General features: G+C 56.5%; 1 protein-coding gene and 1 long non-coding RNA gene across 8 annotated transcripts in view; both read right to left on the bottom strand.

Moving 5' to 3' along the window:
- PPARA (peroxisome proliferator activated receptor alpha) overlaps positions 1-13,181 on the bottom strand; it is a 58,174-nt gene extending 44,993 nt beyond the window's left edge. For 2 of the 7 annotated variants that reach the window (XM_016126730.2, XM_016126732.2), the window contains exons 1-2: positions 11,499-11,792; positions 10,807-10,888 (exon numbers count right to left, since the gene is read on the bottom strand). The gene's annotated coding sequence lies outside the window, so the exon portion shown is untranslated. Of the gene's footprint in view, positions 1-3,688; positions 3,873-10,806; positions 11,283-11,498; positions 11,793-13,105 lie in introns of those variants that run through there. The other 5 variants (XM_016126729.2, XM_036237665.1, XM_036237667.1 and 2 more) reach the window with 4 other exon arrangements.
- Positions 13,182-20,886: 7,705 nt separating this feature from the next.
- On the bottom strand, positions 20,887-26,124 carry LOC118613821. The gene is made up of 2 exons (XR_004955927.1): positions 25,153-26,124; positions 20,887-21,777 (listed from the first exon to the last, which is right to left on the bottom strand). It is a non-coding gene; the product is annotated as an uncharacterized LOC118613821 (long non-coding RNA).
- Between the last annotated feature and the right edge of the window lie 393 nt (positions 26,125-26,517).

Here is a 26,517-nt window from a genome sequence, read left to right as displayed (position 1 = left end):
GTTTCGCCTTTTCCAGGATGTGACAGAGCTGGAGTCATACGACTGCCTTTTCGGTGTGGTTTTCAGGTGTACGATACTTTGGATGACAACACTGGTGAGGTTACTTGCCAAAACGCTTTCCAGAGTGGCGGTGCCACTTTGCGTTTCTGTCACCCGTGTACAAGCGCGCCTGCCGCTTCTGACCCTCGGCCGCACCTTGTCAGCCTTTTTCATCCTAGCCATTCTAGTTGGTGTGCAGTGGTCTCTCTCTAGTAATGGCGACACCTGCCACTGTCGAACTTGCATTTTCCTAATGACTAATGGTGTTGAACATCTTTTCACAAGCTCGCTCGCCATCCGATGCCCTTTGCTGAAGAGTTAATGCAAATCTTTTGCTCATTTTTGCTTTGGTTCTTAATGGGCTGTCTTCTTCTCATTGAATCATGAGTTCTTTATATAGTCCAGATACAAGTCCTTTGTCAGACATGTTTTGCAAATACTTTCTCCAAGGCAGTGACTTGCCTTTTCATTTGTTAAGTGTCTTTCAATGAGCAAATATTTAAAGTTCAGATGAAGTCTAATTTATTTTCTTGTATAGTTCATGCTTTTTGAATCACATATAAGAAATTGTTGCCAAGCCCCAAATCTCTAAGATTTCTCCTGTCTTTTCTTCTGGAAGTTTTATAGTTTTAACTCTTACAATTAGGTCTATGACCCATTTCGAGTTCTTTTATAACTTTTTTTAATATGGTGTGAGATGAGGGTGGAGGTTCATTGTTTTGTACACAGCTAGAAAATTATTCCAGCACTGTTATGTTGGAAAGAGTATCTTTTCCCACTTAAATGACTTGTCACTTTGTTGAAAATCCATTGACCATATATGGTGTGTCTATTTCTAACCTTGCTGTTCTATTCCATTCATCTATTTGTCTGTTTTCATAGTAGTACCTACTCTTGTTCGCTGTAGCTCTGTAACAATTTTGGAAGCAGGGAGTCGAAGCCCTCCAACCGTGTTCTTTTTCAAAGTTGTTTTAGCTACTCTAGGGCCTTCATTTTCCATCTCATTTTAGAATCAGCTTGTCAGATGCTACAAATAGGCATGCTCACATTCGATTCTGATTGCTTTGAACCTGTAAACCATTTTGGGAAGAACTGTCATCTTAACCATACCGAGTCTTCTGATTTGAGAGCATAGGATAAGGTGCAGTTTATTTGGGTCTTTTAAAATTTCTTTCAGCTATGTTTCAATGATTTCACTGTACATTTCTTGTGCGTTTTCTTCCTACGCTTTTCCTATATTTTGATGCTTCGTTACTTTTTAAATGCTAAACTAACCTGGTATTCCTAAAAGAAACTCAGCTTTCAGCACACTGAAGCCATCTTCTATCTTCCATTACTTTCAGTCGAAAAGTGACCTCTGAATTGTTGCTCCTTTGAAAGTTATGGCTTTTTTGTTGTTTTTATTTTGTTTTGTTTACAAATGATCGCTGCTTCTGTTTTTTTCATCAGTTTTACTACAGTGTATCCTAGTATAGATTTTTGTTTTTAATTCTGATAGTTCTTTAGAATTCTTGAATCTGTGAGTCAAAGTCTTTCACCAGTGTTGGGAAAACTGGCCACTATCTCTTCAAGTGCCGTTTCTGCCGCTTTTTCTCTCTTATCCTCCTAGAATTTCAATCGCGTGGACGGCAGAATTCTTCACTGTGTGCTCTCCGTTTGCATTCCATTCTATTTTCTCTCTGTGCATCGCTTTGGATATTATCTTCTGATTTATGCGATACCTCATCTCTCATCTACTCTGCTGCGATATCTACCTTCGGAATATGCAATCTGTTGTTGGGGGACTAGTGTCATTATTAGGCCCCTCCAGCGCCCGCCATGCTACAGTCACTGTGGGTCCAAGAGTCAAAAAAAAAAAACAGACAAATTCTCCTACCCCCACGGAGCTGCTGTCCTAGAAAGGGAGACGCAGGAGAGCCGACCATGAAAGCGCCTACTGTGTGAGATGGAGACAGGCTGGGGAGCGGCTGCCATTACGTAAGGGGGTCGGAGAAGGCCCCCCGGGGGAATGAGCACTCACGACAGTCTTCCTTCTTGCAAGTGGAGACCTGGAGCTGAGAAAGTCCCATGGGGCCCCACGGCCGCCCCGCACCCTAGCCCCCTCTGCTGCCTGCCCCTCGGCACCGGCTCAGTGGAGCAGAAGGAAGGCACCGTCGGGCCCTGCGCTCGCTGGGCTGTTTCGTACATGTCGCTCCCCTAAAAGGTTCGGGGTACCAGCTTGATGTTAGCTGCCCAGTACACCGGGCAACTCCGGTCACGACTTTTATCTCTGATGACACAGATCTGCCCTAACAGGTCACTCACAGTAAAGTACAAACAGGACATACTGTCGTCGCAGCGGCCTACACCTCCTTGGCAGGTGTTAGTTGCCAGGCAGCTGTGAGTTCCAGGAGAGGGACCATGGGCGGGGCCAAATAATGGTCCACGCCCACTCCTGGAGCCCTCCGTTCATGACCTTGACAGCAAAGGGGCTCTTTGGGTGGGACTGAGGCACCCTACGGGTTGATCTGTGCCCCACAGGAAGATATGTCCACGTTCTTCCCTCTAGCGCTTCGGATAGAACATTTTTGAAATCGGGTCTTTGCAGATATAATCATTCATCAGATGAGGCCATATGGGAGTAGGGTGAGCCCTTAATCCAATACGACTGGCATCCACATAAAAAGGGGAAATCTGGCCACACGCGGAGAATGCCGCATGATGCCAGAGGCAGAGACCGGCGTGACGCTCCTACGAGCCGAAGCGGGCCAGGGGTGACGGCCACCAGCAGGAGTTAAGAGGAAGCAAGCCAGGGAGCTACCCGGGGTCTCAGAGGGAGCACAGCGCTGCCGACGCCTTGACCTCGGACTTCACGTGTCTTGAACTGAGAAAGAACACATTTCTATCTGTCAAAGGCCCCGGTTGGTGGCGTGTCGTTACAGCTGCCCTGGGAGGCTGATGCCGGTGCCGACCCCAGAAGGGGAGACTGGCCTGGATGAGCCAGGAGGCCCGACCGAATAGCTTGCGCCCTAAACGTAAGAACTTCCTCTGGCTGCGCTGAAGCAGAGGGAGGTCAGAGAGGTGCAGAGCGCGAGAAGGACTCGGCCCTCGCTGCTGGTTCTGACAACCAAGGGGCCACGAGCAAAGGAAGGTGGCAGCTCCAGCTGACGACTGGCGAGGAGACGGGCCACGGGTGGTTTTCAAAACTCACAGACTTGTACATCTAAAAAGCATGAATTTTACTCTATGTAAATTACCCCTCGATAAACTGGACTTAAAAAAACAACGCAAACTGTCCCTGCTGCCTGGTTTTTAAGGAGCCTAACGGAAAGAAGCCAGCCTGGTGCCGAAAGACGGCCCAACGCATCCTCGCCCGACGGAGGCGGGCGGCCTGGGCTCCGGCTCGCGATGCCCCTGGCGGGATGCAGCTGCCTCCCTCCCACCGCTCCGGCCACAACGCGAGAAGCCTGTCTGTCCTCCAAGGCCTTGAGCCACCCTTTGCTTATTATCCCAGGAAAGGGGCTTGCCTTTGTCCAGGGAAGAATTTGCCTCATTCTCTTGTGTCAAACCAAATGGTGTCAAGCTAAGGGGAACACGAGCCAGCTCCTGTCCCTTTGAGCCTGCCCTTCAGGGAGCAATTATCATGCTGATGTGATTAAGACAGACTCACCGCTCAGAGGGCCGATTGGCTTTTACTGCTGGAACCATCCAGACAGAGGCGGCAGAGGCTGTAACCATGTGCACACTGCTTCCTGAGTACAGGTCATCAGATGTACGATTAGATCACGTTCACCTACGATTTGATTCTGCTGACTAAAGTGGCTCAAAGGGATTTCACTTGAGCACTTAATAACCTTAGGAAAACAATCAGGAGAACTAAATTGGGTTATGAAATTTCCTGCGTAATTTTTATTCACTCTTTCCTCACTCCTTAGTTCTGTTAGTGAAGGGAAATTCTGAATTTAAAGACAATTATTAGCTGAGCCACATGTTCAGATCACTGTTAAGATGCTGCTCGCTCCTCCAGCCACATGGTGCTACAGGAAGAACAGGTGTGCCCACCTGCCCTCCGCCGCCCCGCCACCTGTCCTGAGCCTAGGAGCCACACCTCACGGAATGCGGTGCTCCCGCGAGCTTTCTCCAGCCCCCAGGACACACTTAGCTCGGCAGAGGAGTGCTGAGTCAACGAAGGTGCTCAGGGAGAAATGGCCGAAGCACCGAACGGACAACCGCCACAGGACAGGCCGAGTCTGCCCAACCGGGGCGCTTCAAACGGCCAGGAGGTTATCTGAGGGCCAAGATTCCTCTAGTCTAGGGGAGGATCAAGGAAGGCTTCATGACGGAGGTGGCATTTGATTAAGCCTTGAAAGAATCTCAGACGGAGGGCGGACCAACGGGAGCTGCGGGCTCACAAAGCCGGACCTGTGGCACCTACTGGCCGCACGCTCAGGGACAATGGTGGACGAAGCAGCTACGGCTTCTGACCTCTGACCTCCGGGGGTCAGCGACTCATGGGGAGAGGGACTTTCGTCCAACCATCACGCAAACAAACACATCATAACACGTGCACTTTGGAGGCGAGCACCGAGAGCTGTACGTGTCGCGTGAGAGATGCGTCCGGGCAGGCAGTTCCAGGAGGCTCCCTGAGAAAAGTCATTTTAGGCTGAGATCTCGAGAGTAGAGGGAAATGGCCGAGGTGGGGCTGAGGGCCAGGGGAAGCCGCAGAAGGACTAGAAACGGCCAGTAGGGAGAGAGTGGCGGCCCCTGAGAGTCACTGTTAAGACTAGGAGGTAACAATAAGCAAAGAAACAGCTACAGAGTTCTCCCTATGTGCCAGGTACAAGCAGCCATGGAAAACATTAGTATTCACCCCACTTGCAGATGAAGAAACTGAGGCACAGGCTGAGCTGCTAAGCAACGGAGCAGGACCCTGCCCTGCCTCTACTGCCCCAGAGAGAGCCCATTTACTGGGCAGCAAGGAAGCCCAGGGTCAGGGGAGGGAAAACGCTGGATATTCTGAGTTTGAGTCTCTGAGAGGGTCAGGAAGGCCGGTGGATGTAGGGCCTGAGGTCGTGACAACGGTGACCAAGTGCAGGGGCCTTTAGGGAGGTGGCAAGGCTGGCCGCATCCAGGTAACCGCAGAGATCGGAAAACGGCACAGGGAGAGGAAAAGCCGGGAGGGCTCTGAGGAAGGTGCACACACCTCCGAAGCGGGTCCCCTGGCAACTTAACTGCATGTTCGAAACACGATAACGGCAGCTGTTGGAATCATCGCGTTTATGCCTTACGTTGGAATTCTGTCTTTTCATCTATTCGAACTCGCTCCTTTTCTGAGATCTAGGTTTAATGGCTTGCTCTCGTCTCTCAGAGGCTTCGTTCTCAGAGACTTTTAACAGACATCATAACTGGGCGCGTATCTTTTGAAATACCTTCTAGAAATGGTTTGTCTTCTCAGAAAGCCCACCTTTAATTCCTTCGTTCCAAACAGGAAAGACGTGCTTCCTAGGTATCATGCTCCTCTGTCAGCCCCTGAATCAGCCATGGACGCATCTGCTTCTGTTTCCCTTCTAGATTCTCGTAAGTCTTGTGCCTCTGTTCATATTAAAGATTACCGGCTATCCTTGAATGTGGTTAAATATTCACTTTCACTTAGACTTCTGACCTAGACCCTAAAAGCTAACTTTGCTAGCTTCATCTAAGTAAAGAGAACCGAGCGGGAAAGAAATGTCAATAATTATTAGTTTCCAGAAGAGAAGAAAAATGCCTCGTTTTTCTCTTCTTATGGTGATATCCTACTAATATTCCTTACAATCTACATTCACACACAAAACCAGGGACCTTGAAAGAATTACTACCCTTTCTACCTGACTCTCCCTCCTTCCGCCACCACCCACTGTCACCCCCAGCCAGGAGTCGTAAGCTTCCTCTTTCGGTCCAACACACCAGCACTGGATCTGCACTTTCTGTCGCCTGGCTGGCGGTGACAATCCTGGGGGTTCGGCTGCTCCGGCGGTGGGTGCGCAACCCCTCACCCACCACCGATGGGCCCTCGGTCTCCTTCAGAACTCGCGCCCCCACTGGGTGAGTACTCGCACCTTTGCTCTGCACTTTTTCCCAGTTCTAGAACCTTCTTTTTCCATTCTTGGCACCAGCGTTTCCACCCCCACGTTCTCTTATCGCCCGTCATACGAGTTCTTTTAACCTGTTTGTACTGGTCTCCCTCTCAAGCAACATCGGCTTGGGATGCACGTAAGTAAGACCTGCGAGGGCGTCTCTTCTTTCTGCCTCTCGCCGTCTTCGGTCCCCTCCCAGGCTCTCACCCGCCCACTACGCTCCCACTGTCAGTATCTTTGGAGGACTGAACTTAAAAAATAAAAAATAAAATAAAAAAATAAATCTGTTGTCTCGTTCGGGACTCCTCACCGAATGCACTGGCGCAGGTTTATTTTTATGATCTGAGAACTACAGCAACAGAATACCTTCCCTTCTGGAAAACGCTCTTCGTGAGCAGGTTTGTTCGAGGGAGAGAGCACACGAAAGTTGCTTTCTGAACTTCTCTGCGCCCTGGCCTGCCCGCTGTGGACAGTCAGGAGAAGGCTGCAGGGACAAGGGCCCAGAGGCCCCCTGCCTAGACCTGGGGACAGACTCTGTCACGTCTGTCAACATGGAAAGAAAAGGCGATCACAATACTTGAGCGAAACTCTCCCCTCACAACGCTAAAATCCGAGGATGTCACTTGTTACTATTGTAAATAACTCCTGCACACCACGGGGTGATTCCGTTTAAAACAGATTTCAAATTCCTCTGAACAATTTCCCTTTTAAACATCATTCATATGAATCCCATTCCCAGACAGAAAAACAGAAATAGAAAGCGAGTGGACAGTTAATAAGACACTAACCGAGGTATCAAGCTGCCCTATAAAATGAGATTACAGTCTAGAATTTATTAAACTCACTCTTAATCCTAGGCAGAGGGAAATGTACTTGTGCTGGCATCCTAAAAAATGTCGACTTGTCCAAAAAGAAAGCTGCCTGAAATGCTTCTAAAAATTCTTCCGCGAAAATAACCGCCCCATTTAACATAGAGGTGATAGAAGAAAACCTGCTTCCACATAATCAAGATCTGACTGCCATTTGATTCTGCAATCCCGTATCTTACAAGTCGTATTGCTTAACTCTAAGCATGCATTTCAATACTCGTGGAAGACTAATGACTGACATCTGAGGGTATTTCAGAAAGAGTCACATCCACACGTCAACCTGTCAACCTCTAAATAACCCAGTCCCTCTCACAGGGAACTTGGCAACTTGTCACCTTGGTGTTGTTATCACATAACCACACACTTATTCAGTTACAAATGGCGGTAAGAAAACTTGGGGCCTAACTCGCTCTTAAAAGTAGCGGGGGAGGGAGGGGAACTACAAGATACTGTTTACTTAACTATTTTATAATTTCGAATCAGTCCCAGGAAGCTTCATCACTGTGGAGACAAGTGCTCATTCTGCATTCAGCTGCCTGACTCGTTCTATGCAAAGGTTTGCTCGTGGCCTCTCGTCAAAAGACTGCCAATCGGAACAGAAAACACTATTCTTCATTTGCAAATCCCTTAAAACAGGGCAAAATAAAAGCAGTCAGATGAGTGACAGGAAGACAGAGAGATTTAACCGATGTGTCCTAAGTTCTTGCTCACATCTCATTCCCCACAGAACGTCAGTGGGACCCTTGCCCCAGTAAACATAAGCACTCCTCACCTGGCGCAGGTTAAGACATGCCCCTGTCCTACCAAGGTGGTTGTCTGGAATTCTAATCCATGATCTTGCAGAGAGAGCACTTTCTTTCATTAGGTTCCCAGGCCATTTCATAAAAAGTCTATTTAATGAACAACATACCCCAAGGCCAATGATAATTATGAACAGAATCGTCTCAACTGTAACCGTCACCTCTGTGACAAGGATGTACTGGGGACTGCGGCATGGCATGCGGGATCCCCGATGGAGGAACGCGCAAAATGCCAAGGGGGCCTCCTCTTGCAGTGGGTAGGCCCACTATCTGTGCCCCCCCACCTGCCCGCCGCCACCCGCGTTTGAGAACTGTAGAAAACAGGCCCATCAATAAACACTTGTTAAATTAAATTCTGTCCGTCGTTTATTTGTTCGTCACAAATTTACAAGTACCCACTCGGTGTATAGGACCAGCTGGGCAGAGGTGAGTCAGACACGCCCTGCTTGTCTCACCAAGTTTCACCCAGCGGGGACAGTTGAGCTGACAAGGGACCGTGACGTGGGGCTGTACCTAGAATAGGCCCAACGAGGTCATGCGCCAGTCTGGGGAGACCCCTCCCGGCCTGTGTCTGCAGACCCTCTGGGGGGGAGGCGCAATCCTGCACATGGCCTGGGAATATCAGAGATGCCGGGGTACGGACTAACGTCGCCCCCCAAACCTGAGGGCACAGCCACGCTCGGAGAAGGCACGGACCACTCCTGACAGTTTCGTTCTCACTGGTGTAGCATTCCCGTTTCCCTACTCGAAAATGAAAGAAAACACCGTGTGTCTGGGGGAAGGTGTGCTCCTTTCTGGAAGCCTCTGGAAAATCATAAAATGGTCAGAGCAAAGGAAGTGCAGGTGCCAGACGTGGCCGAGCAAGGGGCGCGGGCCGCGTGGGGTGCGGCGCCTTTCTCTGAAAAACGCCACCTGCGCTGCCCACGGTTCTGCACATTTTGCACAGAATCTTCACGTGAGGCGCGACTTTTGGGCCTCCCGACCCTTCGGGGAGGTGGAACGGGAAGGAACTCTGTCTTCTGGTGAGAACAGTTTGGAGAGGTGACCCGCAGGCCTGGCAAGGGGCAGCTAAGGGACGAGAGTCTGGCCTCTGGTAAACCACCTGCCTTCCCACCACATCGAGCTGCTCCCCTGATGCACATCGAACTTCCCAGACACTTTCTCTTGTACCATGTGCTGACCTCGAAACAAACGCAGCTCAGCCACAAAAATAACTATACTTGGTCTAAGCGAACAAGGAATAGATTCACCTTGTCAAGTTCATAAACTCTCTAGACACCACAAAATTACTACTGATATCTAGAAGCAAAGGATGAACACACCTCAGATAACAGGCAAATTGAACTATATTATGTCTGTTTCCCACAGAACGGGCCAGAAAATTCACATGCACTAGCTTCGTTCCGTAAGAACCTCACTGCCTGCAAGGAGAAACAAGATTTTTAAAAATTACAGTCCATTAAGACATCTAAGGCAAACTGTTTGGTTCTTACCTTAAAACTATCTTAACAGCGAGTTGGAAATTAAAATTCTTTGCCTAATTTTCCTTGACCACATGGCCTTAGAGGTGAGTCAGCTTGTTCTATGTCATTAAAAACACAAAAATAACAGATATGGTAAATGTCTATCCTATTGACAGAAACTGCCTTTATTTGAAATGCCTATGAAACTTTTAAAGTGCCAACTCTATACCAAACCACCAAAAACCATAAAAACAGAGGCCCTCCAATTCCACGAAAGCGGAAATCATACAGGCCACAACCTCCAAATGCAACGCAATTAACTGCTATGAATGTCCGACACAAAGACAGCAGCCACTTGCCAGTTGAGACCCTTGTCCCCTGCGCCATTAAGAACACACCCTCACATGCAGAGGCCGTGAGAGGAAAAGGGAGAAGAGGGTTTGGAGCGTTTAAAATCTGCTCACACAAAGCCAAGAAACGCTTTAATTAAATTTTCCTAAAAGGTTGAAGACTATAATAAAAACATAGATGCTCATACACATTATGCCGGAAAAAGAGCGCTGAACAGCAACATGTTATGGCAAAAAGAGTTTCCCCCTCTGCGCCCCACATGAACGGATCCACACTGACGGGCGCAAAAGTGAGCATGACAGCCCCAAGCGGCTACTCCATAAATATTTGCAGAATGAATGAATTTAAGAAATATATATATATTTATACATCCATATATATGGATTGGCTAAATACTTACTGTATCTAATAAACATGATGGAATGTTATACAGCCGTTTGGAATGACAAAACACAAACTTATTCACATGGAAAGATTTTTTCTTAACCTAATACTTCATAAAAGCAGATTACCAAAGAGTTCATATAGAAGAAACATGTTTTTTCTCTCCTCTCATTCTTTCTCTCACACACATACGATGTTTAAAAATCTGTTTACGAGTTTGACAAACATGAGCTAGTAAAAAGAACTATTTTATGATTATGGAATGGCTTTAATATGTCTAAGAAAGGAGAAAAGAGAGAAAAACATTTTTCCTACTGTCGATTAATTTGCTTTGGCTTCAAAGTTGTACAGAATTGTGTCAGGCTCACTGTCTGGGCCCTCTTAGGACAGTGATCACGAAATCGGTCCCATCTGCCGCTTTTCCGGGCACCCCTGCCCCAGCTGATGGCAGGTCCAGCTTGCTACTCAAACTGGAATAAAAGCAGCCAGGGCTGCTCTTTAGGTCTGTGACTTCGGCTCAGGCTGTTAAGCAATAACGTTTTTCAGTTATATTATCTAGTTTTCAATTACATGGAACCAGCCTGCCATAAAGAAATGAAGTGCCTGGTGACACCGACATAAAAAAGTTTTCAGAACTGAAAACGGAAATCTATCCACACTTATCTTACTTTCAAAGCACTAAAAACATATCCAACGTGGCATCACAAAGTAATAATTAACCCTCAGACGGCTAGTCCGTAGGGCAACAGAAGTGAACACTTAACTATTTCGGTCTGGAAACGTTAAGAAAATCAAACCTCCTATTTACCTGTAGTGACAGCGGCTTGGTTCTGAGCTTGTCTCGCCACAAACTGTTCCTTCGCAGAGGAGGCAGGGCCTTTAACTGCGGCCTTGGCAGGAGGAGGTAAAGGAGGAAATGATTACGATATGTCCTCTGGATTCTCCCCAACTCTCCACCACCTTGGAAGAGGAAAGTCACTGTGACCCCACTTCTTCGGAGGCGATGGTGTGGTGTGGCACGGTCGCTCCCAGGGAAACCCTGAGCGTCGCCCCCACCGCTTCCCCAGCCTGTCCTTCCCCAGCAGCCCTGGGATCGGAGGGGGGCCCTCTGGCTTGGGGAGGGGTGCTGGAGTTTACTGGGCGCGCAGCCCCGAAGGTCCCAGAGCGCCCTGCGAAACCCAAGGCATTATACAACACTGGGCTGTTCTTAGAAAGAACCTTGACATTTGGGGCACGCCGTCCTTCCTTCAAACTCAAAAAAGCGAGGAAACACGGTCGTGCACTTTCCCCTGGAAGTCTGGGCAGCACCGCCCTGCGCCCCTGGGGCCGCGCGGCCGGGGCCCGGGACGGGCCCGGGCCCGGGCGCCCCGCGCAGACCGCGGAGCCCGGGGCTCGGGAGGGCGTCGCGCGCGGCACGGCGCGGCCCGGCCCGGCCCGGCCCGCGCGGCTCGGGCGCAAAGCGGGGCGGCTCGCCAGGGCGCCCCACGACTGCGAACTGACCCGCCAGCGAGCGTCTCCCGTCGCACCGCGCGCGGCCGCGGGGCGCGCAGCCCGGAGGGTCGGTCTCCCGGGGCCCGGGGCTACTTAGCCTCGGAGACCCCCGTGGATTTCGGGAAAAGTTGTCCCGCCGGTGACGCCCAAACTCGCCCGCGCCGGACGCCCCGCCTGGTGGGCCTTCGCGCCCGAGGAACGGCCAGAGGACCGGTGTCTCCGCGGTCCGGGCGGCGACAGCCGCGGACGCCGGGGCGCTCGGAGGAGGCGGAGCAGGGGCGGCCGCCGGGCCGGGGGCTCCCACGCCGCAGCCGCCGCGAGCGCCGCAGCCCGAGCCCCCGGGCCCCGCGCATGCGCCGCCGGCCCGGCCCCGCCCCCGCCCGCCGCGGCTCCGGGCCCCAGGGAGGGGGCGCCCGGCCCGCCGCCTCCCGCGCGCTCCCGCCCACCCCCTTCACCTAGGCCGTTCGCGCCGTTCGAGCGCCGATTGTGGTCTGCTGCCTTTCCTTTGCTCTTTCTTCCTCCCCCTCCTTGTTTTCCTCTCCGTCCGCTTCCCTTCACTCCCTTCTCCGTCCTCCCCCTCGCCTTTCCATCCTCTCCCCCTCTTCACCTCTCCTCCCCCTCGTTCTCCCCTCTTCCCCTTTTCCTATCTCTTGTCTTCTCTCTCTTGTTTTCCTTGCCCTTCGCTCCCTCCTCTTCTCCCCCCCTCCTCTCCCCGCTTTCCCTCCCCTCTCCCTCCTCCGGACCGCCCCCGGGCCCCCCAGCCGCGGCCCCGGGCGGGACACACCCCCCGGGCGGCGGGGCCCGATTGGCTGCCCGCGGGGGCGGGGGCGGGGCCGCCCTGAGCTGCTCTCCTCTCGCGCCCCGCAGCCACTGCGCTGGTGGGGAAACTGAGGCGGAGAGGTGGAGGGACCGCCAAGGTCACCGGACGGGCGGGTACAGCGCCGCGCTGGGACCCGGCGTGCGGCTGGGCATCGGCGCGCATCCAGCCCCGCGCACCAGGAAGGGCTGATGTCCAGGCGCGGCTGCGCGCCGGGCTGCGGGACGGGTGGAGGTTCCCGCCGGCGCCCAGGCCACGCTGGCGAGGCCCCTCCTCCCTCGGGGAGCCGGGCTCGGCTGGTCTGTAGGATGAGCTGGTCTAGACCCCACCGAGGCGCTGGGCCCTCGCGTTTCGGGGTGCACGGGGCGCGCGGTGGACGATGAAGGACCTGTCCCCAGGACCCCAGGATGCAAAAGTAGGAGAAAGGGAATGTGAGCTGGAAGGAAGAGTCAATAGGTGGCGGAGGTGCCGAGCAGGGGACTGAGATGCGTGAAGGGCAACTGGGACGGGCGCGCGGAGCGCTGCCAACCCGGACCACCCGCCCCCACCCCAGCCTGAGCCGCCCGAGAGCCGTGCCCGCTCCGTCGGGATGAGGGGCTGACTTTGTGCCCGGCCAAGGCGCTTGGGCCTCCCCCAGCGCGGGCGTCAGGTCGCGGCATCGCTGGGGCTCCCCCCGCGGAATGCACTAAGCCTCCGGTGCCAGTGCATCAGGGCACCCCTCCTTTGGGAACGAAATGTGCGCTATGCCAGGCCTCCAACCTGCCACCCCTCCCCGCCCCCACGCCCGCTGCTCCTGCACCGTTCTATTTGTAGCTGCGCGTCCAGGAGGATCTGCTCAGGGCAGAAAAAGGAGCTCCAAGCTAATCCTGCATTTCGCAGAGAGCCTGGAGAGCAGGCCTACCTGGCCCTCTCACAGGTGTCTTTTAAACTCGCCCTTGTTGATTCGCTCCATACCTGTGCTGAACTTTGCCCCACCCTGCAGAAGCCCATATAACCTCCGCGCTGCCCACATTGACGGGTCCGACTTCTACTGCACTTGCCAATATTTATATTGTGCTTCACAGTTTACAAAGTAATTCGTGTCCATGATATCCTGGATGTCTCCCGGGTTGGGCAGACAGTAGTATTTTTTATTCATGCATCTAGGGGCTGCACTGTGCTGGGTGTCATGAGTGTAGCAGCGAAGGAAGCTGAACATGACGTCCAGGCTCAAAGACGTCACCTGACATACTCCAGATCCCAGGCTGTCAAGGACCAAAAGTCCAGACGCAAGGGTGTTGGCACCTTTTCCCAGATGCACCGTGATTGCCTGCCATAAACCCAGTCCAAGCAGGTGGTCGGACCGGAAAGGCCCAGTAAAACCTGTTTTAAGTGAGGACAAAGGAAGCTATGTAGGGCTCAAGAGAGTGGTGCGCCCCCCCAGCAGACATAGAGAAATGGTACATTTGGGTTATTGGGGCTCCCAAGATTTTAGAGGAAATTTATTTTTCATGCATGTGTCAAGATATGTCACTGTCGAACAAATGCCTTCAGCCAGCACCCCCACACACACACACACACACAGGTACCCAGGTAGAAGGTGGAGGGATGCACAGGCCTCTCTCGTGGGAGAATCCTGGCCAGAAACAGCTCCGTGCATGTTGTTCCCGGGGAACTGCGGGTCCCCGTTTTCCATGAAGACCTTGTGACACAGCCCACATAGGAGACACTGGCACAAAGAACGCCCGCCCAGCCCCCAGCTCCGGAAGTTTCTCCTGCCCTCCCTCCTTCCTTCCCTCAGCATTGATGGAGTGTAGACAGCACAGCAGAGACAGCTCTCTGCGCAGGGACTGAGCAGACTGTCCCTTGCAACTGTGGGGACAAAGTGACAGCCGCGTACCTCTTTGCAGACTCCATGAGTACAGAGAGCGTTTGGGGCACATGCACCTTAGTCCGTGGCTTCCATTTACCTCGTGCTAATGCTGTTTTGCCCCCCATTTCACATTTTCTAATTTCGAAGATGTTCAGACAGATGATCACTTTGCCCACGTTAAGATGGGGAGACTGAGGCACAGGCCCCCGCTACACCAGGTCACAAGGCCAGTTGCGGGGCCCAGGAGAAGAGGCAGGTCTGCTGAGCCCCCTGCCCCGCCCTGCTGGGCCACCTCTGCTGACCTGCGCGATCCCACCAGAGCGGCCTAGGCTCTCTCCTGGCACCCCTGGAAACTGGTGCATTCAGAGAGGTCAGCTGCGGGGCGACCGGAAGTGGTAGGGCATCTGCCACTAGAGACTGGGCGTCAGGTTGGCCTCTGACCCTGTAAGCAGGTGGCATCAGCCATCTGTGTTCAGAGAATGTGAGACCTGACAGCTGACCCTGACCCCTGCCAGGGGGCGCAGCGCCTCGGGGGGCCTGGGTGTCTGTTTGCCCTGCAGCTTCAGTAAGCCCTTTTCCAGGAACCGTCCAAGGCCCCCGAGGTTTGCCTTTGCTGATCGGCAAGGCCTCCTAATAAAGTGTATGCTTCTGAGGTCATCAGCCAGGGCAATGGCCTCTGATCTCCTGAAAGTGCGCTCTCAGGTCAGGTAGTGGAAGTCAACAGGGGCAGCGGACACAGACCGAGAAAGGGACAGTTCACTGTCGGCAAGTACAGAGCTGCTCCTCGGCCCGTGGCTGGACATCGGCCAGTGGGGGGCAGGTGCGCGGTTGCCCGCTTGCCGTCCTGAGAGTGATGGCAAAACCTCAGGGGTCCAGGTTTCAAAGTCATGTTACTTTACGTGGAACTTACAACAGTCCCACAGGAAGCTGGGTTCATCCTCATCCTACAGATGAGGAAACCGAGGCCCAGGAACGGCGTCTTTTGGCCACGGTCTCTAAGAGGGAGCAAGAGCTGTGCTCTCAGAGTCCAACCCCACGCCGCCATCCCCACCTGCCCCAGGATGCCTCCGGGGGTTGCTGTCTGGTCCAGAAGCCCGTGCTCCTGGCCCGATACCACGACTGTCTCTGGCAGACCCAGAAGCACAGTGTTAAGGGTCAGCCTTGGGCTCACTGTTCCAGGGGGCGGCGGCAGCACACGCAGAAGCCTGTCGCAGGAGAGAGGGGCCATGCTCGAAGAGAGCAGGGTGCAAATGGCGCACGGTGGGCAGAGGTAAGCAGACGGGCTTTGCCGTAGGCTTCACCTCGACGCGGGCCTCTGTCCCTGATATCTATCTGTCTCTGTCGCTCTTGAGAAGCCCACGGCGGCCTCTCACAGCCATGCCGCCCCACGCCCCTGCCCCTCCCCAGAGTCAGACGTCCTCCTGGTCAGCACATGCTACCCTCGCGTGCTTAAGGACAGGAGGACAGGGGCTGGGTCAGCGATGGGCTCCGTCCAGTTCAGAGCATGGGCTGGCGACCTCGTAGGTGAGAGTCTCACTGTAAAGCAATGAACCATGGATTCGCCTGTGCAGGGACCTGGGGTTCCCAGTGATCTGACCCAGGCCAGGGTCCCCACCATAAGCTACCCTGTGGTGGGTGGGCGAGGTCTTCAGGTGTAGAGGTAAGACATGGTGCACTGACCCACAAATGCATAATAAATGCAGGTACGTGCACATCGCCACCTTTGCCCAGGACACGCTCCCCCTAATTCCCTCCCGATATTAGTGACAGACCTTGGATTTGGAATCACACAGACCTGAATTCGCCTGCCTTTTACTCATGCTGTCACCTTGGACAAGCGACCCGACCTCCCGCCTGCACGTCCTCGTCTGTAAAATGGGGCAGCGATGCTCCCTCCGTGGGGCTGAGAACTAGGAGGGAGCGTGGAGGGAGCGGAGGGACAGGGCCCAACAGCTGGGCCACATCCGAGACAAGCCGACCACCTGCCCGAGGGCTCTGCCAAGGGCCGCCTCCTCCAGGAAGCCCGCTTGACCTCCATCCCACCAGCAAAGCCACCGTCTTGCCCCACACTTCCGGCTTGGCTTTGGTCTAGTTCGGCGCTGTCCTTGCAATGGCGGGCGGTCCCCCTCCCTGGCCCACGTCCCAAAGTAACTGACAGTGATTGAGCCCTGGGACATCTCTGACACCGGGCCAGGCGCCTATTTGTTGCTTCCTCACATGATCCTCAGAGCTGCCTGGTATCTGCCTTTTACAGAAGAATCTGCCGGCCAGTCGAGGCAGCCGGAACCGGAGCCCGAGCGGCCTGCAGGCCCCGGCCGGCTCGAGCGGGGAGACCGCCGGGCGGCCTCACGCGGCGCGGGCCGGGGGCCCCGCTCAGGGCCTGCACCACGGAGGCTCCATCCACGGCGCCAGTGGACGGACAGGGTGTTCTCTCAGTGCCTCCAGGCCTTGGTTTTCACTAAAATGAGGAATCAGCCCATGGTTCCCAGTCCCCTGAAGGGACAGGCCGCATTTGACAAATCGTCCCCGGTCTGTGGCAGAATGGGGGAAAGCAGCAAGGACCTTGTGGAGTTTTCTGTGACGCTTCATCTAGTCTGTTTAAAGAAGAAGCCCCTTTCTCCCTGAGAGCATGTCCTTTACGGCCTTTTGTTGTCAGAAATGCCTTTTCTTAATAGAAATGCCTCACATAAAATGTCGATGCCGGTCGCTGGGGGTGGTGTGTTTTGACTGGCAGTCCCCAACGCTGTTCACGGTGTTTGCTTCCGAAGTCCAGGACGCGCTGCCCAGACAAGCCGTGTTGACTGAGAAGCCCACGGCGGGTTGCGAAGGCCTCCGGACAGTTTCCCAATCTTTTCGTGTCCACCTCTCTCCTCCGGCTGACTTGTGATGTTTACTTTCCAGTCAACACTCGGGCTCTCGTTGGGACCTACAGCACGAAACACAAAATCCTGCATGAGCGAGGGCCCGATCGCAATCTTTGACAAGCGAGGGAGCAGCCCATGGGCGGCCGCCTGGGGACCTGGCAGGCTACGCCCACCCAGGGTCCTGGCTCCCGGGCCGCTGGGCGCCCTCATGGCGCGGGCTGGCCGAGGGAAGAGGGTCCCTCCGCCCGGGAGCCCGAGGTGTGCAGGGGAGGGGGCTGGCTACGGGCAGGGGCACAGCTGGATTCTGCCGAGCGGGAGGCCCGGTGGGGGTTGCGGCGCCATAAGCGATCGCTTCATCTCCTCAGGTGAAAGCGTGAGATTGAATCAACACATTTTGCTGAGTCTCAGAAAAAACTTTCACGTGACGATGAAGCAGGTGCCAAGGACTGAGCAGCTGGTTTCCGAGCATGACTCCCATCTCGGCCGTCCGGCCGCCCCAGCGCTGCCGCCCTGGAGGGGAGCGAGGCGGACTCCCGCCCCCCGCACGGGCGCCGCAGGTGCTCCCCCCGCCCACCCCGTCCCCACGGCGTGGCCTTTCGGGCTGCCAGCCTGACATGAGGGCGGGTCCCCGGTGAGACGCCTCACCCCTTGACTTCTGTCCCCACGTGCCCAACCCGCCCAAGGTCAAGACCCAGCCTTTCCAGGCCGGCGAGGACCCTCGGGGCGAACACGGCTGCAGCACCCTCTTGGGGTTTCTGCAGGTTCTCAAGGATCCCGGCCGTTCTTCGAGGCTTTCAGCAGGACTTTTTTTTTTTTTAATGTTTTTTTTTTTTTTAATCAAAATTTTTACTCATTTCCAGAGAGAAAGTCGTTCCGAATAACCTGGCTCGCCATTACTGGCCGTCGACACGCTGGCTGTCACGCCCGTCCTCGAGGTTTGCTCCCCGCGTGCGGCCTGCCTGTCCTGGCTTCAGGTTCGGCTGGCATGCAGCGCGGGGACTCGGCCTGTCCCTTGTGCTCCGAGCGTCTTTCGCCCGGCGCGGGGGGCGGTGGTCACCACTCAGGGATTTGGGAGCACACCCCCGGAGGAAGAGGAAAGCGGGCCGGGGCCCCGTGACCAGGCAGCGGGTCAGGGGCCTGGAGCCCCCACTCCCCGCCCCCCGCCCCCCGCCTCCGGCTCGGCTGCAGAGGTTGTTGGCAATGCGTCACTGTGCATGGGGCACTTTGGACTCGGCACTGCGCGGCCCGAGCAGCGCTGCAGGCAGCCACTTCTCCCTCTGCTCCCAGCTGCGGAAACTGAGGCTAGAGGCCGACCCGTCGCCCTGAGCTGATCCCCGGAGCTTCCGGCCTGGGCCCGGCGCCCGGAGGCCCAGCTCACGTGTCCTCGCTTTTTCCACTGCGCCCACCACTCCCCTCCCGGGCTCCGTGACCTTGGACAGTCACGACCGCCCTGCGTCCTTTCCGACTGTAAACTGAGAGGCTGGGCTGGCTGATCTCAGACGTCCCCTGCCAGCTCGGATTCTGAGTTGTGCTCGAGGGGGTGTGACTGTGACACGCCCCAGAAGCCAGCTGCCAGGGCCCACGAGGGAGGCATTTTTTCCCTCCCTCACCAGGGGAAGCAGACACATGACCATCCCGGCTGAGCACTTGTAGTGAATTATGATCAGCATCTCGTGCTCTGTGCTGTGGAAATGCGCTCAGGCCCGGGATCAGCCTCCAAGCTCGTGGCCTCGCAGGATTTGGCTCTCTTGCTCGGCTGGAACCTCCCAGGCCAAGGCGGGTCAGCTCAAAGTCACCCTGAAAACTACACAGAGTAGACGGATGGCTCCTTGTCCCCTCCAGCAGAGGGGATACTCGCTGCGACTTCCCGTCTACCTGCTTGCTTTTCCAGTGACTCCCCCCGTCCCATGTACTGCTTTGGTCTAAAAACACACTCTGGCTTCTTGCTGGAAACCAGCAGAAGTGATAGATCTGCCGATAAGAGGAAGATAGATGTCGGCAGGCCGGCAAGCCCGGGCAAACTCACAGGGCAGAGGAAGCCCAGGGCTCGTTTCCCAGTCAGATCTGCTCCTCCTGGCATAGTGAGTTGCTTCCACCCACTTTGGAAGGGAGCCTGAGAAGTTGACTGGGGAGGGGCCTCTTGGCAGGACCTGAGGGTCTGGCTGGAAATTTCTGGACTGGGGTGGGGCGGAGTCCTTAAGGGCAGGACCCAATGGAATCCTCTCCGGGTCCTTGGAGCCAGGCAGAAGCCCTGAAACGAAGCCTGAAGAGGCCGTGTGGGCGGCACAGAGCTCATCTGTGAGAGAGGCTCCCTGTCCCCGTCGCCATTGTGCTCCGAGCAGCGAAGTCGAGCTGAAAGCCAGCTCCAGTCCTGGCTCTGCTGGGTGCAGTTGGCTAATTGCCTTGCCTCTCAGTACCTCGGTGTCCGCACGGGGAGAATTAGGGCTGCCCTTGGAGGCTCCCTATCAGGGTCAAAGGTAATGAAGGTCAAGATCAAGGGCCCAGTCAAGAAGACTCCAGGCCCCGCCTCCTTCCCCACTCTACCCATCACGTCCCTTTGGCTGGGCCCTGATTCCTCACGCCCCTCACCCACCAGGCACCAGGCTCTGTCCCACGGGCACAGTCACCCTCTCGCCACAGCCCTGCACTGCTGGTGGCCTGATAGGGCTGGCCAGAGCCCCGGGACCTGACACCCGGGGCGGCCAGGGTCCCAACCCTAACTCTCTCTCCAGCCTCTCCACTTACAAGCCACTGTGTCACACTTGCTTTTCCTTCTGCAGGGTATCTCACGTCTTTCTACTTTCTAGACTACCGCAGGCATCGCCTCCTCTGGGAAGGCCTCCTCGGCTTCTCCTCTCCAGCTAGTGCTCCTCTTCCATGCTCCCTCAGCCCTGTGCCTCTGCTCATCGCCCTGGGCTGTACTTGTCCGTTTGCTGTCCATCTCTCTCACTAGACTGGAAGCTTCTTGGGGCTTGGGATCTCGTCCGAGACGATCGACAGCAACGACGGCAACGGAAATGGTGAATAAAAACGTCACCGCGCTTTTGGCATTTCACCTCCTTCACGTTCCGACCTAACAATGCCTGCCTGTTTTGTGCAGAAATTCCCTAGCGATCGCTTCTGCTCACACTGCGGTATCTTACAGTGAAATATATTACATACACGTTCTATAACTTTCCTTTTTTTTTTTTTAATACAGATGCTATTCGCCGTATTTAAATAAACCTTTATTTTTTAACATCGCAATGTTTCATTGTGTCAAAATACACACAACATAAATTTTCCCATTTTTCAGGATACATCGCCATCAGCCCTGGCCATCTCTGCAGCTTTTTCCATCTTTCCACACCGAAGCTCTGTCCCCGTGAAACACTGACTGTCCATCTCCCGTTCAGGATTTCGAGTTGCCATGGAGAGATTTCTGGAAGAGCTGGCGAAATCAGGTGGTGTCGCCTCAGTGTTAAGCATCCTGATTTTAATCATTGTGCTGTGGTTATGGTAGACTGTGGTTCTCAAACCGTTCGGTTCCATGACCCCTTTCTACTCTTAAAAGCTGTCGAGACCCCCAAAGCGTTTCGTTTATGTGGGCCACACTAGTCGACGTTTCCGGCATTGGAAATTAGAGCTGAAAAAAACTTAAATATGAATTCATATAAAAATAACAATACTGAGTCCTTCGTATGTTAACATATATAACATTTATGAAAATGATTATAGCGTTCAAACGGCCCCCCCCCCCAAAAAAAATTTCTAAAACGTTCCTGCAAATCTCTTTAATGTCTGGTTTAAAAGAAGGTGGTTGGATTCTCGCATCTGCTCCTGCCACGAATCAGCTGCATGACGCCGTTTTTGTTGACATCGTGAAGAAAATCCAGCCTCCCAGAAACAGGAGGCGGAAGAGGGAGGGACAATGTAAAAGCCCTTTCAGGTCATTGCCGATGGTCTTCGATACCGCGCCGAAGTTCGACGAGTGGATGGATGCTTCTTCTCTTTTTTAACGTAACATTCTATCGCAGTACGTTCATCTGCGATAAAATCCGTGCTCTTAAAGGACCCTCTGCCCTTCAAAGTCCAGTCTTGACAAGTCCCCAGGCAGCCTCCTCCACACCCTGCCCGGGGCTGCTCTGACCTGTTAGGGCGCAGCTCTGGAGGGGAGGCCCGCCTGTCCTGGAGCCCCTGGGCCCGGCCACTTCCGGCCACCTGGACCCGTGACCTTCCTGAGCCCCTGGGGAGCTCCGGGCAGCCCCGCAGCAGGTGGGAGGTGGAGGCCACGAGCAGGACTGACCAGCCAGGGTGGCCCAGCTGTTGCCAGGCTTCGGTCTCCCGGCTCACTGCTGTTTCCACAACACCTGGCCACGGCCGAGGGATGTGGGCGCAGGCAATGCTTCTGGAACCTTCCGTGGCCACGGCCCATGTAGCTGTGGAAGGACTAACCACTTAGATCAGCAGGCAGGACACCCCTCCATCTGTGCGACACCCCGTCCTGAGTGCGGTGTGTGTCGCACCCACACTCAGAGCGCGCCCAGGCACGGAGCTGGCCCAGGCCACCCTGGCCACACAGGGCCTTTTCTTAGATCGAACTGGTTTACAAGAAAGAGGACTTGAGTCTCCTTCAGTGCGTGTCCTCTCGTGTCACTGGGAAGTCGCGGGCACTGAATGTACACTTGCTGGGTAATGAGTCATCCGCTGGCTGGGTGCTAAAGAGACAGCGTCGGAATTTCTTCTCCCTGGCTGCCTCAAAGGCTCCATTTTCCTCTGTTAACATATAACGCAAGAGGTATTTATTTCAAAACAGCAGAAAAAGAACATTGGCTTCGGCAGGCTGTGACCTTGAGCGGATCACTCCCACTTGCGCAGAGTGGGCACAGCCAGTCCTCAGGGTGGGAGGTGACCACTGCCAGGGCTCGCCCCTGTGCCCCTCCCTGGGCCCTGCGCTTGGAATGGCCCCAGAGCTAGTTTGCCCTTCAGCTGTGCGCCTGGCCTTTGACTGGCGCTTGCCGCCCACAGGGGAGAGCCGGAAGACCCCAAAAGCGTGGCTCTATTCCTCCACCTAGCAGAAGGCAGACGAGAGTGGGAGAGCCCCCAGACTCCACACAGCCGAGTCACATGGGGAGTGGAGGTGGCCCTTCCTGACTCTCGGTTCAGGGCCACACCTGCCACCTTGGGCAGGTACGTGTGCGCAAGAAAGCATGTGTGTGTACGCTTGTGTGCGCGTGCATGCGTATGCATTTGTGTGCACACACATGCATTTGCATGCCACCTGAGTGAGTATGTGCACGCATGCCTTACACCTGTGTGTAAGCACGCATGTAGGTGCGTGAATGTGTGTGCATATGCGCATCTGTGTGCATCTGTGTACACGCGCATCTCGATATGATTACGTGCCTCTGTGCCTGCGTGTGAGCATGTACGCGTCTCCGTGTGCATTTGCATTTGTCTCTGTGTGTGCTCATGTCTGTGTACGGTGCACGTTCACATCCGTGTGTGCGAGCCTGTCTGTGCGCTCATGTCTGCATGCACGCACACATGTGAGTTTTTTGTTCACTCCCTGGGTCAGTCCAGAGGGACATAGAGGTTCGAGGTGGCAGGGGAGGTGGGTGCGAAGACGGGCCTAGTGCAGCCGCCCGCCTGGGCCTGGTCGTGCCCTCTACCTGCCCAGTCCGCTCGGACCCAGAAAGCCCGGGGAGGTTGCACGCAGCAGAGTCAAGGTCAGGGGGGCGGGACGCTTCTCGGGTCTCTGCTGCCAGCACCTTTGACCATCTCCACTGCTGATTTCCCAACCTTTCCCCCTTGGGAGCATCTTGCTGTGTGCTTTGGTTCCAAGCCAGATCTTAGAGCCAGCGGCAGCGCTGTCCTTGGGAAAACTCCGTCTTCCAGCTGCGCACAGCAGTGTCCGCACCCCGCGTCCGCGCCCCGCGTCCGCGCCCCGCGTCCGCGCCCCGCGTCCGCGCCCCGCCGAGGGTGCCGGCGCAGCGCCGGGTTCGCCCCCATCGCTGCTGAGCTCGCTGCCGGGCGCCCTCCCTGGGACTCGGGGGACTCCTTTCGAAGGCCTGGCCGTATTTCGAACAGCGTCGTTTCCTCTGTCATTCGCTTCACTGGGAACAAAGACGGAATTGTGACGGCTGTGGGAAAGCGGCAGCAGCGTGCGGGGCACAAAGAATTTATTTTTTCCCTCCTTGATCCGAACCCTATCACCAGGCCCACGGGCGGCCCGGAATGCAGAGGCAGCTCCGGGAGAGGGCTGGGGCAGGCAGTGCGGGCGGCCGGTCAGCCGGTGCTGGTCACGGCTCCCGCTGTCCCCGGAGTGCCCCGGCGGGTGTCCGCTCTGTCCCGTGACACTGCGATTGTCCTCCGTGCGCGGTTGGGAGGCACTTAGCCTCTCCTGCCTCACTCCAGACACCGGCCTCTTCGGCCGCCGCCTCCAGACCCTGCGCTGGGCGTCTCGGCCTCGGCCCGGGCCTCCGGCGCTGCTCCCCGTTGCTCCCGGCTCTGCCTGGGTGGTCCTCCGCCCGGCGCCCCCCATCGCCCTCCATCCCCCGACTGGCTCCGTGAACCCCGCAGGAGGCATTGCCTGCTGGTCTGTCTGTAGCCCATCTCTCCCGAGCTGCCACCTGAGATGCCCCACAGGACCCCCCTTGGCGCGCCCCATCCGGGCCAACGGTGCCACCTGCCAGCCAGTTCTGTCTAAGCTGGACACCAGGAAACGGCCTTGACACCCCATACTCTGCTGCCCATCCACACCTATCTCTAGTTCCAGCCAAGATTCCCCCAAGAGCATCACCTGCCCCCCACAGAGTAATCATCTGCTCCCCAAACAGCCCCCAACTGCGCTCCCCTGCCCCTTGAAGAGCCTCTCTGACCCTGTCACTGTGCCACCTAAAATGTCCCCAAGTCTTCCTATTGCTGTCAGAGAAAGTCTCTTATCCTGAGGGGTCTCTGAGGTCCCCCGGTGGGGAGCCTATAGGGGCACCAAGCATGCAGGGAGGAGGGGAGAAGAGGAGGGGGGAGGGAGGAGGGGGCAGTGACCCAGACCTTGGCCCCAACCCTGAGAAGTGCCAGGCCAGGGGGTAGTGCACTAAGTCCTTGCCTGTGCAGTCAGGGGCTGGGGGTCCGGGAAGGTCACTCTGTGGCAGGGGCGTGGGGAGGCGCCGAGGCCTGGGGGCCTGTAGGAGGTGGGCGGCAGTGCAGACAGTTGAGTGTGCCGTGGCAGGGGCAGTTTGGGGGTTTACGGGACCTAGGAGAGCTGTAGGGGAGTAGGGGGCACCAAGAAGCCAGGGGCAAGTGGCAGGTAGGGGCAGTCCTGACCAAGTTCAGCCCGCAAAGCTGGGGGACGGAGGGGGTGAGGTTCCCAGAGTGCCCGGAGCTCGTGTAGTCCTCACTGGCCCTATGGGACGGTACCAGTGGGCCCCACTCTGCAGGGGAGGCAAACGAGTCGGGGAGAGGCCACGGAACCCGGGCAGGTGGAGCTGCGAGGACCCAGGGGCTCAGGCCCGGTTTCCGGGGGCCCAAGCACTGTGCAGTCCTGTTGCCTGGGGGAGGGAGGGAGGCAGGGCGGGGGCTCCGGGGACCAGGGCTGGGCTGGGGAGACGCCCTGGCAGGAGCATTGGTGGCTCCGAGCTAGGAGGGGGCCAGGGCTGGTGGGGCAGGGGCTTGACACCAGCTGGTGCCAGGCCCCTTGGCCTGGAAGGAGGGCGGGAGCCGGTCAAGGTGCCAACCGCCCTGAGTGGGAGGTGGGAAGTGGGAGCCAAGCTGCTCCCGGGGCCTCGCCTCTGTGGGCTCACCCATAGGAAGAGCAGGGCCCAGGGGTGGGCTGGCATGGGCCCTCGGAGCCCGACAAGACTTACAACCCAGATGCCGGGCTGCGGAGGGGCCGCAAGTGAACCGTGTTGGAAGCACCGTCTGCGGGGCCTGTGTGGGAGCCCGAGGTCGCACCCCCTCCTGGGGGCCAGGTGCTCAGACACTCCAGGCTGCCACCGAGCCACCCTGCCAGGCAGCCGCCTCTCAGGGAAGCTGGAGCCCTGGGTCCGCCTGAGCTGCACGGGGTAGAGGAGCCCACAGCACACTGGCCACCTGCCCCTCCATCCCCGCGCCCCACCCACCCCGGGGAGCCGAGGGTGTCTGCAGGCTCACGTCATCGCCCAGTCACTCCACATCGGGGACTGGGGTCCAGCAGCGGGCAGCCTGAGGTTGACTCCATGAGACAGCAGAGAAACACGGCCTCCTTCCGGCCCAGCCCTGGGCGCGGTGGCCTGCTACAGGGGAGGGGCCTCGGGGTGGGCGGACAGGCTGGCTTCCACCCTGGCTGGTCCACACTGCACACTGCGACCTCAGCCTGGCCTTTGGACTTGGGGCCACGTCACAGCCACGGAGCGAGGCCTCTGGCCTGGCGGCTCCAGGAGGATAACGGTGCCCATGAAAATGTCCACATCACCCCCCACCCCACTGCTCCTGACCCTGAGTGTCCCCAGGACCCCCTCCCGGCTGCGGTCAGATAGAAGATTACTGCCCACAGCACTGTCGGGCACAGACCAGGCACAGAAAGTGTCACCACCAGCCCCCTCTAAGGAGTGAGGAGCCCTAGGTCTCTGGACGCAGCTTCACAGGTACCCTGGGCTGAGAGGCCAGCGCTAAGGACATGCAGATGTGGCTGTCCAGTAGCGGGTGACCGCAGACCACCCGGCCGCCCAGGGGCCTGGATCCCGCTACTGCACCTGACGTCTCAAGAGCCAGACACCTGCCGCCCAGGTGCTGATGGAGCCCCGACTTGTCTGCCCAGCCTCATCTGGGCTGGGCGTGGGCATGACCCCAGCATGACCCCAGCATGGTATGCCCCAAACGCCACAAGGAGCCCCTGCCACGGGCCGTGCCTCCCGCATCTGGGCCTGGCCCCAAGAACCACACTCCTACTGCATGCCTCTTTCTAGAAGCCTCTAGGCCCTCAAACCACATCCTCCTGACTCCCCCTCACCTGCTTTTCCGAGAGCCAAGGGACTTCCCTGCCGCGCTCCTCGGTGTCCCCAGCCACCAGCACCTGGAGGTGTTCGGTGAGGTCGGTGTGGCTCTGGATTACTCCTCCCCGCGTCCCCTCCCTGACGTCTGCGGCTCACAGGCGTCTCTGTCCTGTCCCTGCAACCCCTCCCGCAGCCCCCAGCCCCTCCCGAGCCTCCGCCGCCTCCCACGCCTCCCTGCCAGGCTTTCCTCTCCTCCTTCCGGGGTCCACACTGCACAGAGCTCTGCTCTGAACCCCCACCCCGCTCCCCGTGGCTCTCCTGCCTGCCCCGCTCACCTCCTTCCACCTAAGTGTCTGAGGGGACTGCCCTCGGGCCTTTGCTGCGTACCCCGGGAGGAGCGGCCCCTGCCCTGGCAGCACCCCCAGAATGGCCGCGGCTGGCCGCTCCTGCCGTCTGGTGCTCTGGGCTGTGGGTGGGGAGCGCTCACCCCTGCAGAGCCCGGTCTGCCCCCGGCGCCGATGCCCCTGGAGTGGGACCCCAGAGA

This window comes from Rousettus aegyptiacus, unplaced genomic scaffold (genome assembly GCF_014176215.1).
Source record: "Rousettus aegyptiacus isolate mRouAeg1 unplaced genomic scaffold, mRouAeg1.p scaffold_m13_p_2, whole genome shotgun sequence".
Taxonomy (NCBI): Eukaryota; Metazoa; Chordata; class Mammalia; order Chiroptera; family Pteropodidae; genus Rousettus; species Rousettus aegyptiacus.
The sequence above is the reverse complement of the archived record's forward strand: the minus strand, read 5'-3'. Positions and strand labels throughout refer to the sequence as shown.